The sequence below is a fragment of the Myotis lucifugus genome, unplaced genomic scaffold, assembly GCF_000147115.1.
Source record: "Myotis lucifugus unplaced genomic scaffold, Myoluc2.0 scaffold_56, whole genome shotgun sequence".
NCBI lineage: Eukaryota > Metazoa > Chordata > Mammalia > Chiroptera > Vespertilionidae > Myotis > Myotis lucifugus.
The window spans coordinates 6,830,157-6,835,159 of record NW_005871104.1 but is presented as its reverse complement, the minus strand read 5'-3'; the positions used below and the strand labels follow the sequence as shown (position 1 = coordinate 6,835,159).

Genomic DNA, 5,003 nt, shown 5'->3' with positions numbered 1-5,003 from the left:
GGACCAGGTCACTCAGCCTTGTCGGTGGCCGAGCCGGACGCACACTCCTCACCCAGGCCTCGGTTGTCCATCTGGTAGAGAGGACAGAGGCAGCACCCACATCACCTGGGCTGCGGTGAGGACCCAACCACAGGGGTGGGGGAGAGCTCCGTGCGAGCTGCCCGCACAGAAGGAAGGAAGGCAGGAAGGGCGATCACAGGCGGCAGGCATCCTCAGAGCAGGGCGGGTCAGGGAAATCGACGCTGAATCACCTCCACCGCCCGCTGGCCCATGGAAACGCTGAAGTGGGTCCAGATGGGGAGGACGTGAACCGGGCCGCGCTCGCTCAGGCCCAGGAGGGCTTGTGCGTCAGAAAACTGAAGGAACACTTCATTTCTCTGCGGGCGTTGCTGACGCCCCGGTTGGCATCTCACCAGCCATCCTGCCCACTCTTTTTTTCTGAAATAATTCTTTCCGGGCTCTGATCACCCACCCCCATGGCCACCCCCCACCACCTCCCACACTTGGGTCACACAGTGAGGGGCTGTCAATGCATCTGGGGCAGGAAGGAGGAGGGCCCCGCAGCCTTGAACTTGCAGGTGGGCCCTCACACCAGCGTCAGCCCACACTCAGTCCCCCTGGAGCCTGCAAGCCCGGGACTTGCTGCCTTCCCTCTCACAGACCAGGGCTGGGGGCCAGGAGACACGGGTGCTGGTTCTGGGACCGACTAGCCAAACCCCAGCCAATCCCTGCCCTTGGGTGAGCCTCGGTTTCTTCATCTGTGAAAGTGAATACAAACATGAGCCCTCTCTCCTTCACAGAGCTGTTGTGAGCTACAGTGATCTTAGATGGGGCAAGGCTCTGGAAATGTTAGAGTAACCTAGAAAAGCATGTAAAGATGTTAATCGTTAAAATGCCCCTCATCTGCTCAACAATACAACAGCTATTACTTGTTAAGCCCTATGTGCCAGGCCCACGGCGCTAAGAGCTTTACACATGTCATTTCATTTCTCCTCATAAGGATCCCAGGAGGGACATTCTGTTATTCTCTCCCATACACACATGAGAAGACTGCGGATCAGAGAACATATGTGGTTTGTCCTAGATTCATGGCTAGCAAGCAGCTAAGCCATGATCTAGTCACAGCTTTTTTTTTTCAATAAGGGGCTTTGGCCGTGGCCACCACTGTATTCTGGATTTATAAGGGAGAAGTGTGGTCTGCTGACACCTGGAGTGGAAGAGACCATAGAAGGAGAAGGGAGAAGAAGGAACTATATTAATGAATCCTGGAGCTTGGCACTTTCCCATGGACGTGTGTGGGACCTGGACCCCCAGCCAGTTCTCAGGGCGACCTAAGGGGACAGGTCTCAGGAACTCAGCCGGAGCGGCCAGCGAGCTGCCTCATGTGCTGTTTCCTCTCTCCCTGCGCAGATAGATCGTCTTCTCATATGGAGCTAGATCGTTAGTGTCGCCTTCTCATTGATCTCACTACAGCCTCTCAGGGCACGAATGTTCCCATTGTACAGGCGAGGCAACTGAGGCTCGGAGACTGAGGTCCTCTGCTCAAGGTCACCAAGTCCGTGTTGGAGCTGAGACCAAGAGCGTGCTCTTGCCTCACAGTCTAGTTCATTCCTCTCTTAAACACCCAGCCAGATGGTCCTCCAGTTCTGCCCTGAACATTTCTAGGGACAGAGGAGGCAGAGTGACCTCGGGAGGAGGAATGGCAGGGAAGACTCCTCAGAGGTGGAGGCAGGAAGGGGGCTGGCTCTTGCAGGAGAGTAGAAATCGGGTGCTCTGGGGCCAGAGCCACACTGGCCTTCTGCTCCGTTGGGAAAGGGAGTGGTCAGAGTCCCTTCTCTCTGCCCGGAGATCCGGAGGGAAGAGGCCAATGGAGTTGCCAGGTTATTAGTGGATTAGGGCTTCCTTTTAAAGCTTCCTCCTGTTCCCCTAGAGGACTATAAGCATCTTCAGACAATTACACCCGTCCTTCCACAATTATAACTGCCTCTCTTGACAGCTTTAAGTATGGGTCATGACATCTTCTGCCTCGGGTACCCACCACTTGGATGGGTGGGTACCAGTGCCATTGCTCTAAGGCCTGAGTACCAGCTGAGCAGGGCAGAATGGGGTCCTTGGCAGGCTGGAGAGTCAGGGGGTACAGACAGATGAGGTGGGCAGCAGTTCAAGTTCCCTGCCACCAGCTGCTGCCAACTGGGGAGAATATATGAGGGAAGGAAAGTGTCATGTAGGGCTCATTATTAGGCCTCAGCCCTCACTCCTTAGTCCACAGCTCACCAAGAGAGCCTCATGAGGCCCAGAGTATGTCCTCTCTGCAAAGTCTCAGCTGGTCATAACAGGAAGGACTCATTGAGATCCCTGTGGAGATAATCTGTGGAGACTCTGAAGCCCAGAGATGGCAATCAACTTGTTCAAAGTCACACAGTAAGTCGGTGGCAAAGCTAGAGCTAGAACCCAGGGCTTCTTCCTCCCAGCTCAGCCGCCAGGCTCTGTGCTAAATGCTTTGCATGGGTTACTTCATTTCATCTAACTAACCCTAGAAAATTCATACTTTTTTTTTATCTGTTTCACAGATGAGGAAACCAAGGCAAAATGAGTGTGTGGCTTACTTCATTTCATCCTCTAAATAACCCTAAGAAGTTCATGTTTCTTATCTCTGCTTCATAGATAAGGAAACTAAGGCCAAGTCTCAGGCCTGAGGCTGGAGGAGCTAAGAGTTGAAGCCTGGGAGGTGTGGTCCATGCTTTACACTACCCTCTGTACTGCCTTGTCTCCATGGAGCTGAGGCAGCAGGCTGAGTTCTTCCACCCACATGGGGCTGGGAAAAGGTTGCTCAGGCTCGAGGGGATGGCAGGGGGTTCTGCGAAGCCATCTTCCTCCCCCGTGGAGACACTCAGGGAGGCGTAGGGTTCACGCTGACCTCACTCGTGGCTTTGGGAAGGTGACTTCCCCTCCTCTCCAGGCAGCTTGGTTTTGGGGGTTTGGGGTATCTGGAGGACACTGCCTGAGCCTCTGGGGTGGATCTGGGTTGTCAGATGAGCCCTGCCCCTGGCCATGTCTATCTAGAGGAGGCAGAGGAATCCGTGCCCATGATAAGAGCTGACGGTGGTCACTGGCCAAGGACATGGCCCCTGCTCCTCAGTCCTTGGGAGAGAGGGCAGTCAGAGAGGTAGGGCGCCACCCACTGCTCCTCCCACTCCCCAACTCTACAGGGACAGTAATAGGAGGGTGATGGTGTGGGAGCAGGGCTCACTGGTTCATGTATACCTCACATGTACACGAACACACACACAAACATGCATGTAAACATACATAGTGTATACACATCATGTTGTTATGCAAACGTGTGTATACTCACATCTGCACACACATGCACACATGTGCACAGGTGCATGCCCTCAGGCACCCACACACCCATGCATGGGGTATACATCCATAAACACCCTCCCACAAACTCCCCGACCATACATGCCTTTCACATGTATCAGATTTGCATACATAGCTATAGTCCCACCTAAAACATACAAGCACACAGATTCCCTCCCTTAGATACAGGTTAAATCATGGTCTTTTCTCCATTTTCTCTTGCTCACACACCTACACTTTGAAATCTCTCTTACATATGCACACATTTTCTTTTACAGGCATATCCACTCTTGCACGCCCACGGTCACACACCTACGTACAGAACGAACTACTTTCTGTCCTCCTTCCTTTTCCCATTTCTTTCCCTTTCATACCCACCCACACAGTAATCCTAGCCTTTCTCTCCTCTCTCTCTCACCCACACAGTTTGTTTCCTGGTTTCCCGCAGGCTGGGCTGTAGCCACTTTCTTTGCACACACACTCACAGGGCAGGCAACACACCCTGCCTCATGCCAATCTCCAGGGCCCCTCTGTGCCTCCCACCCCACCTGGGGCAGGCCCAGCACAAGAGCATCCGCGGTGACAGGGGGATTCTCTGTGACCCAGGAGGCAGAGCGGCCAGGGAGGGCTTGTCCTCTGTCACCTGACCTGCACTCTGAGCCCGCCCACTGGGGCTAGGGAATGTCCCCAAACCAGGCCACCTGCAACTCCGTGTTTGGGTACACAGCAGCACGATTCTGACTTCCTTTAGCAGAAATCTAAGCACAGAAAGAACTTGACATAAAAGACAAATGAAAGTGGAACCACCCTGGTTGAAGGGCCGGGGTACTTGGAACCCAGGGAAACTTCGGTGAAAACCCAGGCCAGCATCTTTCCACGTGTGGTTTTGTGTCCAAATTGTTGGGAGAGTGAAGGGTGCTTGTTCTCAGGCCGGTTTCCCAGCCCCGTACGTCTCCCCTTCCCTGGGCAGGGGCACCAGAATGTGGGACTCTCGACTTTTAGCAGCATCCCATGTGATTCCCATCACACTGACTGCTGCCTGCCACGGCTCTGCTGGGCTCAGTCCCGGTGGAGTTTAGTTCAATGAAAAGATGGGGAACTGAAGCCCAAGGGACACAGGGCTTTACCGCCCTTGTTGCTGGCCCACTGGTTAAGTCGGGGGACAGCCCCAGGCTGCAGGGAGGTGGGGGGGGAGGTTGACAGCCTCCCTCAGTTCTCATCTCCCTAAGTTCTAGTCTAGTCACTGGGGCTGAGGGGAGGAAGGTGGGCTGCAGAGGGTCCTGCACCCGGTCTGAACGTGGGGGAGAGGGAGGCGGCGCTAGTTATCGGGAAAGAATCACAAAGACAGATTGAAGTGGGGGTGGGGGGTATGGCGGGGACAGAGAGAAAAGGTGGAGGTGAGGTGGATGGGAAGTCTTGAAGAAACTAGTGGAACAGAAAGCAGAAGGGGTGACCTAGAGATGTGAAAAGGAGGAGGAAACGGAGGCAGACAACCCGACGCAGAGAGTGAGGCAAAGGGGGAGGAAAGATGGAGAGATTGGGGACCGAGGAACGGAGGCCGGACCGTCGGGGTGGGGTGGGGGGACGTCGCACTCGGAGGGCGGGAGGGGCGGGCGGCGAGGGGGCGGCGCTAGGCCGGG

At 54.8% G+C, this 5,003-nt stretch overlaps 2 protein-coding genes across 4 annotated transcripts in view; one reads left to right on the top strand and one right to left on the bottom strand.

Annotated features, from left to right (window-relative positions):
- The window catches only part of RBM22 (RNA binding motif protein 22), an 80,671-nt gene that overhangs the window by 8,787 nt on the left and 66,881 nt on the right, over positions 1-5,003 (bottom strand). The gene's annotated exons all lie outside the window — the stretch shown is intronic.
- The window catches only part of SYNPO (synaptopodin), a 46,638-nt gene that overhangs the window by 16,694 nt on the left and 24,941 nt on the right, over positions 1-5,003 (top strand). The window lies entirely within an intron of this gene.